Source organism: Myxocyprinus asiaticus, chromosome 15, assembly GCF_019703515.2.
Source record: "Myxocyprinus asiaticus isolate MX2 ecotype Aquarium Trade chromosome 15, UBuf_Myxa_2, whole genome shotgun sequence".
Taxonomy (NCBI): Eukaryota; Metazoa; Chordata; class Actinopteri; order Cypriniformes; family Catostomidae; genus Myxocyprinus; species Myxocyprinus asiaticus.
This window is the reverse complement of record NC_059358.1, coordinates 10,271,912-10,282,259: the sequence shown is the minus strand read 5'-3', so window position 1 is coordinate 10,282,259 and position 10,348 is coordinate 10,271,912. Positions and strand designations below refer to the sequence as shown.

Below are 10,348 nucleotides of genomic sequence, written 5' to 3'. Positions count from 1 at the left end.
TCGGATTGGCTCACTTTACGCAGCTTCCGTGAGTAGGGGCACCAAGGGTTTTTAATCAGTCTGCCTGAAATCAAAGTGGAGTTTATAAGGTACCAGGCTGCTACAGTAGCTGGGTTTTCATCCACAGGTTTCTATGCAAATTTTGGGATATTGCATAAAAAATGCTGAATGGAAACACCAAGATGTGAATAAAATCTCCAAAATGTGTTATTGTCATTTGTTTCATTTAATATTTAGTCCTTTCAGATGGAAAACATTTATCCATATAAATGATGCATTCCAAAGTGCATTTGAACAGCGGTGAAACACTTTCTTATGATGTGTTACATTGATACGAGCAGACAGAGAAGTAAGTTTGAAGTAAGTTTGGAGCAGAAGAAATAGAAATAAATCTTGTGTAAATTGTCAGCTTTACGCTAAGTGAAAATGCCATTTCTAGCCATTTTACATGCACGTTACCAGGCACGATCATGTTTTTTTATCAAGAAAATTCATGTTGGATCATAATTTTTTTTCTAGTAAGACCTTTGATATTAGGGCAAAATTTTTATTCTTGATAATAATTTTTGTATTGTTTTCCTGTAAAAAGATCTAAAAATCCTTAAAACAAGATTAGTTTGATTTATCTTGTTTTAGAAAAAACATAAGATATTTAGGTTTTTCAGAGAATGTATTTTAAACATGTGTATTTTGTCTTACTGTACTGGCAGAGTTTTTATAGTCAAAACAAGTGAAAAAAATCTAGCAGTGCTGAAGAAGTAATCCAAAGTATTTAGAATACGTTACTGACCTTGAGTAATCTAACAGAATACATTACAAATTACATTTTACAGCTTGTTTTCTGTAATCTGTAGTGGAATACATTTCAAAAGTAACCCTCCCAACCCTGACTATATCACAATTCCAGTGGGTCAGAAGTTTACATACACCAAGTTAACAGTGCCTTTAAGCAGCTTGGGAAATTCCAGAAAATGATGTCAAAACTTTAGGCAATTAGCCAAATAGCTTCTGATAGGCTAATTGGAGTCAATTAGAGGTGTACCTGTGGATGTATTTTAATGCCTACCTTCAAACTCAGTGACTCTTTGCTTGGCATCATGGAAAAATCAAAAGAAATCAGCCAAAATCTCAGAAAATAATTGTAGACCTCCACAAGTCTGGTTCATCCTTGGGAGCAATTTCCAAATGCCTGAAGGTACCACGTTCATCTGTACAAACAATAGTACGCAAGTATAAACACCATGGGACCACACAGCTATCATACCGCTCAGGAAGGAGATGCATTTTGTCTCCTAGAGATGAACGTAGTTTGGTGCGAAAAGTGCAAATCAATCCCAGAACAACAGCAAAAGACCTTGTGAAGATGCTGGAAGAAACAGGTAGACACGTATCTATATCCACAATAAAACGAGTCCTATATCGACATAACCTGAAAGGCTGCTTAGCAAGGAAGAAGCCAATGCTCCAAAACTACCATAAAAAGTGCACAGGGGGCCAAAGATTTTACTTTTTGGAGAAATTTCCTTTGGTCTGATGAAACAAAAATGGACCATAATGACCATTGTTTGGAGGAAAAATGGTGAAAAATTGCAAGCCGTAGAACACCATCTCAACCATAAAGCATGGGGGTAGCAGCATCATGTTGTGGGGGTGCTTTGTTGCAGGAGGGACTGGTGCACTTCACAAAATAGATGGCATCATGAGGAAGGAAAATTATGTGTATATATTGAAACAGCATCTCAAGACATCAGCCACGAAGCTCGGTTGCAAATGGGTCTTCCAAATGGACAATGACCCCAAGCATACCTCCAAAGTTGTGGAAAAATGGCTTAAGGACAACAAAGTCAAGGTATTGGAGTGGCCATCACAAAGCCCTGACCTCAATCCGATAGAAAATTTGTGGGCAGAACTGAAAAACCGTGTGCGAGCAAGGAGGCCTACACCAGTTCTGTTTGGAGGAATGGGCCAAAATTCCAACAGCTTATTGTGAGAAGCTTGTGGAAGGCTACCCAAAACGTTTGACCCAAGTTGAACAATTTAAAGGCAATGCTACCAAATACTAACAAAGTGTATGTAAACTTCTGACCCACTGGGAATGTGATGAAAGAAATGAAAGCTGAAATAAATAATTCTCTACTATTATTCTGACATTTCACATTCTTAAAATAAAGTAGTGATCCTAACTGACCTAAGACAGGGAATATTTTCTACGATTAAATGTCAGGAATTGTGAAAAACTGAGTTTAAATGTATTTGGCTAAGGTGTATGTAAACTTCTGACTTCAACTATATATGCTCTCTTGGGGTGGATACATTTTTTATTCGATAAAACATGTGAATAAACTATGATGGACACACCATTACCTAATATATTCCTATAGAATTTATAAAGGAATATAGAAGCAAATTAAAAGTCATGTGACTTTGCCTCAACAAGCCATGGGAATACATAATTTGGTCAGAAAATATATCAATATCACCACAGGCTTTTGCTCCCAGACATAAGGCATCTGCTGCTGAATGCTAGCAAACTTGAAGTTTGTCAGAGTGTTTTGTCTGCCCCCTTGAAGCTCCAGTTAATTCAATACATTAAATAAAATAGCTACAGTGGCTTCAAACTCCATTTTCATTGTTATTTTGCACCAATTTTCCCTGATTGTTTCTCAATATTTTGATTTTGCACAAAAATTTAATTAGTAACTAGAATGGAAACATGACTAGTGAGGAAGAACTAATCACAGTATTTAAAGGATGTGCACAGGTTTATGGCATCACATCCTTGAAAGATAATTTTGTTTGAGGATCTTAGTAGTAAGTACACTAGATATTCACGAGCAGAACTGTATATTGTGCTTTGTTTTCTGAGTAATGACTATGAAATATTCAGACAGCAATTCACAAATCACAAAGTTTTCCCACTTTCATTTTTTTTTTTTTTTTTACAACTGTTTAGAGACACTCAAATGTCATTCTGGTATGCTTGGTATACAAAGACTGAACATAAAGCATCTGAAGCTGTCTAACACAAGTTCTCATGAATAACCTAATGATATACAGTACTTTGCCCTGTTTGGATTGCCTTTTTTGTTGGAATAAATCCTATCTTCAGATAAATTACCCTATTTTCATGGATTAGAAATAGTACAGAGTAAACTAGACACCCTAATACAGATGAACAGCTGAGTATATATATAGTCCAAATGTCTGAGACCACTAACGAACATGCTTCTATTTTGCATTTATTTCTAATTAAAGGGGTCATTTAATGCTATTGTTTTTAAATAATTTTATTATCTTCCTTGAGGTCCACCGTCCACTGATAATGTTAGTGAAGTTTTTTTGCACCAAAACAGTCATAATTTAGTAATGCGTGATAAATAAATAAATGCTCCGTTTTGGCCTCAGCATCTCTTTTACACCTCAAAGAAAACACCCACTATTATGAATACACAGCCATTAATATTTGAAACACAATCGGAAGAGAATGAACAAGCGCTACAATGTTATAAAGCTAGATTTCAGGGTTTACACAACACACATCCAACACACTGCATCTGAATTAAACTGTTCACTCAAGCACAGAACCAACATAAACTATCAAACAATCTTGACATTTGAAATATTCTTGACTGAATCTGCTTACTTTATACAGTAATTGCTCTTTTTAGACTAGGAAGGAAGTTTTGAGAAATGTACAGTATGTTGCAAAATGTAATATTCACCTAAAAATGTAAATTCTGTCATCATTCAAAAAAAATAGAACAACATGAGGGTGTGTTAATGATGATGGAATTTTATTTTTTGGGTGAACTTTCCCTTTTTTGAAATAAATTCAGTCCTTGACCCCCTCCGGGCAGAAGAAGGTACATCTGCAGACACTGTGGGAGAGATCAGAGGTGCAGAAAATGAGCCAGAGAGAACGCTTGAGACTCCGGAAACTCCAAGCAGCAGATGAGAAAGCAAGAAAGCTGAAGTGAGTGACGTCCAGAGCACTGACTGTGTCACACTGAATGTTAATCAAATGTGACTCAGATATACATATTCCATAACAAAGTTGACACAAGTGTCAGGGCTTTTCTGTTTTCATGGTGCAAGGATTTTTGGCAGTATGTCTCATGTCAGCTCTGATTCTTTGAGTAATATGTGATGTACTGATAGAAAAGGTACAGTCAAACCACGGTTCATAATTTAACTCATAAACAAACTGACGTGTTCATTCAGATTATTATGGTAGTTGTTAAAGCTGATGTGTAATTTTTTCTGTACTAAAATAATGTCTAAGTAAACCATTCGTAGGTTAATTTCCCTTATAAAAAATACAAATTATTTAGTTAGTTATTATTTAAAGTTCTGTTTGTTGACACTAGTGGCACAGATATTACACACTTCACAATGAAGTTACATATACAAGGTTATATACTGTGTGTTCAGTTTATACTATTTGTGTACAGTTTATGATTTAAAATATGGTCTTGTGTCACCCTAGGCAAATTGTGGAGGAAAAATATCAAGAAAACCATCTTCGCATGCAAGAGTATTAGTTCAAAAATGTCCTGACAATTAGTGTGGATGTCTTAAAGGTATGCTGATGCCTTTATGATTAACAATTTAGCAAGAATCAGATCACAGCTGTGTGCAATTTGTATCTATTACTCTTTTATCTTTTTCATATAATTCTATACTTAGTCCCTGTGCAACCTGCCGAACATTTGAAGTACTGTAAGTAAATGTTTTTTCTTCTTTTCAAAAAGGTGAGATCTGAGGACAGAGTTAACCAGACTCAGCGGATTCAGGGCAAGTCACCAAATGGAAACATTTCTGGATTCTCTGAAATGAATTGCATGACTGGTGAGTGAGTGATTATGAGTTATATTTCAACCTTAACCTTAGGGCTCTGATGAACTTTTAAGTAGTTCTGTGGAGACATTTGATATAAATGCAGTGATAATGCAGAAGTAAATATGAACATGAATGGAGGCCTCAAAGGCTTTTTTCTAACCCTGGATTAACATCACTTTTAACACTGGGTTAATAAATGTTTCACACTTTTTAATTTTAAAAGGGGGTTATGAAGACCTGCTCTAGAGTCCGAAGTGCAGTAAATGACTAACCCAGGGAAAAGTACATAGATCAAGATAAACCAGGATCAGAAATGACCCTGGGTTGACAAAAGTGTGAAAAGCCCAGATGTCCAGAGCCAGGCCTTTTTTTTTGTAGAGTTATTCAACCATAAAACATCCATTGTGGAGAAAACATGCCATAAAGATGGCAAGAGCTGTTTTTGACAGTGTTGGAAAAGGAAGATTTTTTTCATACATGGTTTAATTAAACTTTGTGCAAGTGCATTAATTAAAACAATTTGAAACCTAGCTCCCCTAATAGTTCTTTCTTACTTTTTGAAGTCTATCACAAAACGTCTGTCTGATGATATTCCATCCTATATCTTTCAAATAAAGAAAGTTGTAACTTTTCTTTTGAAATAACTTCTTTAAAATTCATAATGCAATTGGTGCTCCAGTGCCTCTTTCTCCATGGTTTAACAAACAACAGACCCCAGAACAGAGTGTGGTACCAGGAGTATTACACTTCACAGTCACACACACACATTTAAGAGAGAGTGATGGAACAGCATTCCATTTTCATTTGAAATTCTAATGATTCTTGGGAGTTTTAATGACGTTCCGCCACATAGATTTATCGGAGCAAAAGTTTCTTGTTTTTATAGACAAAAGATAAGGAAAGTAATAAATGAGTTGCTAAGACACGTCCACACTAATTTGTTTTTGATTGAAAACTTTGTTTTTAGTTTCTTAACGTCATCGTTATCCAACTCTTTGTTTTTAATGGAAGAAAGCTTTGTTTCAGTGTGAATGAAAGTCGCAGATGTAGCAAAAATAATTTGTATTACAAACAAAAACGTATGATTATGGCCATGGTCTTAGTTTCATCCTTTATTGGATGCTGAAGATTTTCAAATGGTTAACCCTGTTTTGGCTTCGTTTGGAACTTTTTCTGGAGACAAAACTGACCATATTTAGTCTAAAATGTAAGTTACACAAGAGCAATAGCATGTAATAGTATAATAGTAATTGTAATTCCTGCAAAAAAAGTGTTCCCTTGAAAAATATGGACCACTGTAATATGTGAAAATTATTTCTAAAAAATAAGAGAATAAATGAATCCTGAATTAATTTCACTCAGGCGCTTGAAATTTTCAAATGCCAATTATTAACGTCATGGTTACTGGTGTAACCTCCGTTCCCTGATGGAGGGAACGAGACGTTGGTGTCGATGTAGTGACACTAGGGGTCACTCTTGGGAGCCCGAGACACCTCTGGTCTTTGATAAAAGGCCAATGAAAATTGGCGAGTGGTATTTGCATGCCACTCCCCCGGACATATGGGTATAAAAGGAGCTGGTATGCAACCACTCATTCAGGTTTTACGCTGAGGAGCTGATATAAGGTCCAGCCATTTCAGCGGGTAGTTCAGCGTTGTGGCAGGAGGGACCAACGTCTCGTTCCCTCCATCAGGGAACGGAGGTTACACCAGTAACCATGACGTTCCCTATCTGTCACTCACTCGACGTTGGTGTCGATGTAGTGACACTAGGGGTCCCTATACAAAACGCCACAAGGCTGAACTGTGTTACGTGAACTTGCGGTGTGTGGTGGGCAGACTTGCTGTGTGCCTCATAGCCAGCACACCAGGTCGACACGTAACCTCCCCCAACACAGTTATGAGTGTCAAACGGCCCTTTTTGGGGACAAGTCGACTACTCAAACATAGAGACAGGCTTAACCCAGTCGTGGCCTCTTTTCCCTTTCTCTTTTTCCACTCCCTAAAAAACAAGGGGGATTATCCGACTGGGCCGCCAGGTCTCAAATGTCTATTAGCGGAGACCACACCTCGCCTCAAGATAGGGGGGGATATTTAAGTGGAAGAATACGTCACATGGCTTTCCAACCATGTGGAGAGCCTTCAAGGTAGATCCTGCCCAATGGGGGAGGAGTTACTACAAACATGGAGACTGGGGCAGAGGGGCTCTGCCCAAGGAAGACGCAGTTTGCCAGCAGGGAAACTAATTAGAGGAAGATATAGATCACATGGGGTTAGCCTTACAGGGAACCGCCACATGCGGAGCACCTACCCCAGAACCGGGCTCTTAGTTAGCGCGTGTACTGGGCCGGCAGCGAGTCTCTCCGAAAACTCGACTGCCACAGGGCTCGGAGGAAGTCAACCAGGGAACAAATTTTGTGAACACTACTGGGAATTAACGGCACATGTCTTCAGCTCAAAAGGAGGTGGAAGGTGCTATTTGCAAGCTATACACTCGGCCGGCTATCCCGGGCTTATCCGCTTGTGTTGCGTGCCACTACCTGGGACAAAACCGGTTCCACCCGGAGGTTGTAGAACCTTGCATAGGTGTTGGGTGTTGCCCAGCCCGCTGCTCTGCAAATGTCTGTTAGAGAGGCACCTCTGGCCAGGGCCCAAGAAGCCGCTACACCATGGGTAGAATGGGCTCGTAGCCCTACCGGGGGCGGCATGTTTTGGGCATATCTTGCCCAAAACATGCCGCCCTGGTAGGGCTAGGATCGCCCACTGGCGTCAATGAGCCAGTGGGCGATCCTAGCCCTACCGGGGCGGCATGTTTTGGGCAAGATCCTCTGCTTGGAGACAGCGCTTCCTTTCCGCTGTGCACCAAAGCAGACAAAGAGCTGCTCAGAGACTCTAAAGCTCTGCGTGCGATCCAAATAGATGCGTAAAGCATGCACCGGACACAGCAACGACAGGGCTGGGTCTGCCTCCTCCTGGGGCAGCGCTTGCAGGTTCACCACCTGGTCCCTAAAAGGGGTGGTGGGAACCTTGGGCACATAGCCCGGTCGAGGTCTCAGGATCACGTGAGAATAACCTGGACCGAACTCCAGGCACGTTTTGCTGACAGAGAATGCTTGCAGGTCACCTACCGTCTTGATGGAAGTGAGCGCAGTCAGGAGGGCAGTCTTCAAGGAGAGTGCCTTAAGCTCGGCTGACTGCAAAGGCTCAAAGGGGGCTCTCTGTAGACCCTGAAGAACTACGGAGAGATACCATGAGGGAACGAGGTGCGTTCTAGAGGGGTTCAGCCTCCTGGCGCCTCTTAGGAACCTGATGATCAGGTCGTGCTTCCCTAAGGATTTACCGTCAACTGCGTCGTGGTGTGCTGCTATGGCAGCAACGTACACCTTCAAGGTGGAAGGGGACAGCCTCCCTTCCAGCCTCTCCTGCAGGAAGGAAAGCACTGATCCGACTGCGCATCTCTGGGGGTCTTCGTGTCGAGAAGAACACCACTTAGCGAATAGATGCCACTTAAAGGCATACAGGCGCCTTGTAGAGGGGGCCCTAGCCTGAGGGCTGTGAGACGGGTGGCGTCGGCTTCCTGCGGTGGGCTCCACACCGGGGCCGGGCTGAAGGGGCGGGCTGCGGCGGAGCCGGTGCAGTCACCACAGGGGGACGCCCTTGGCGACATGCAGACGGGGTGCGGGATCTTGAGCCGCGCCGGGGCAGGATGTGCCGGATTGCTTCAGTCTGCTGCTTTACCGTCAAGAACTGCTGGGCAAAGTTCTCAATGGTGTCGCCGAATAGGCCCGCCTGGGAAATGGGGGCAGCAAGGAACCGTGTCTTGTCGGCCTCGCCCATCTCGACCAGGTTGAGCCACAGTTGGCGCTCCTGGACCACTAGTGTGGCCATCGTCCGCCTGAGAGTCCGCACCGTGACCTTTGTCGCCCTGAGGGCGAGGTCGGTTGCCGAGTGCAGTTCCTGCATCAAATCTGGGGTGGAACTACCCTCGTGCAGTTCTTTCAGTGCCTTGGCTTGGTGGACCTGCAGGAGAGCCGTGGCATGCAGGGCAGAGGTGGCTTGTCCAGCAGCACTGTAGGCTTTAGCCATCAGGGACGACATGAGCCTACAGGGCTTGGACGGGAGCTTAGGGCGTCCACGCCAGGTGGTAGCACTCTGCGGGCATAAGTGCACTGCGAGCGCCTTATCCACCGGGGGAATCGCCGTATAGCCGCTGGCCGCCCCGCCATCGAGGGTAGTGAGAGCAGGGGAACTGCGGAGTTGGGGCCGGGCAGTGAAAGGTGCCTCCCATGACTTCATCAGCTCCTCATGCACTTCCGGGAAGAATGGCACTGGAGCGGGGCGCGGCTGTTTTGGGTGGCGCCGCGAGCCCAGAAACCAATCATCAAGCCGCGAGGGTTCAGGGGAGAGCGGAGGGTTCCACTCATACCCGTAGGTAGAAGGACAGTTTTGATTTATTTTGGATTTTGTTTAGTCACAACATAATTCCCATAGTTCCATTTGGATTTTGTTTAGTCACAACATAATTCCCATAGTTCCATTTATGTTATTCCATAGTTTTAATGACTTTACTATTATTCTAAAATGTGAAAAAAATTATAAAAAAGAATGAGTGTGTTTCAAAACTTTTGACCGGTAGTGTATATTAAGCACAAGATGTCAGATAACGTTCTGTATTTGTGTAAGGCACATTTGTTCAGGATCAACTGTCCATTTTATGCCAGAGACTGATTTTTGCCTCTTTCCTCAATCATATAATTGATTTGAGTTAATGTTTGTATGGAGGAAGGTAACTAGATTTTTGACATCTCTGTATTATTTGTTGGCTGTGAATATGGGCAGAATCTAATCTGGCAAGCCTATTGCTGGTTTTCAATGACTCATTCTATTACCACTGTGATTATCCACATGAAGGGAAAGCTGAGTTATAGCCAAAGTGCCTCCTTAATCTGTTTTTTGGTTACATGATGATAAATCTCAGAAATATGTTGTGAGGAAGTCCTGAGAGGTTATCTATCAGTTCCTGTCCCTAATCACTTTAGATTCCTCTGTAAATGAGATGCTTTAAATAAATGCAGAACCACAGCTGTGCTCTTAGACGAATCAACGAGAATCCACACAGTTTGATTTATCGATGATGGACGCCTGGGGTGCAATCAGGGGGATTCTGCAATACACATATTGTATTACTTGGGAGTATTTTGTTAGATCCGTTCATGCTGCCGTTAACGCCACAAATGTTAGATCATCCTTATGACTATGCCAGAAATTTTAGATCCAGTCTTCCACTGGACCTCACTCTCCATCAGAAGATATACAAATATCAGTGTTCTGTCTGAAATCTGATATCAACAACTTGTTATGTTAACTCTTCTACCAGTCTAAGAGTTAGGCAGAGTCAGCAAGTATTTCAGGGGAATATAGCAGAAGGCAGGAGACGAAGTGATGGTAAAAATGAGCAGAGTTTATTGAATAATCTTAGTTCTGTCTGTCTCAATGCTCAGTCTGAGCAT

At 41.8% G+C, this 10,348-nt stretch overlaps 1 pseudogene; it reads left to right on the top strand.

Annotated features, from left to right (window-relative positions):
* The first annotated feature begins 3,484 nt into the window (after nucleotides 1–3,484).
* The window catches only part of LOC127453384 (serine/threonine-protein kinase Nek11-like), a 58,353-nt pseudogene continuing 51,489 nt past the window's right edge, over nucleotides 3,485–10,348 (top strand).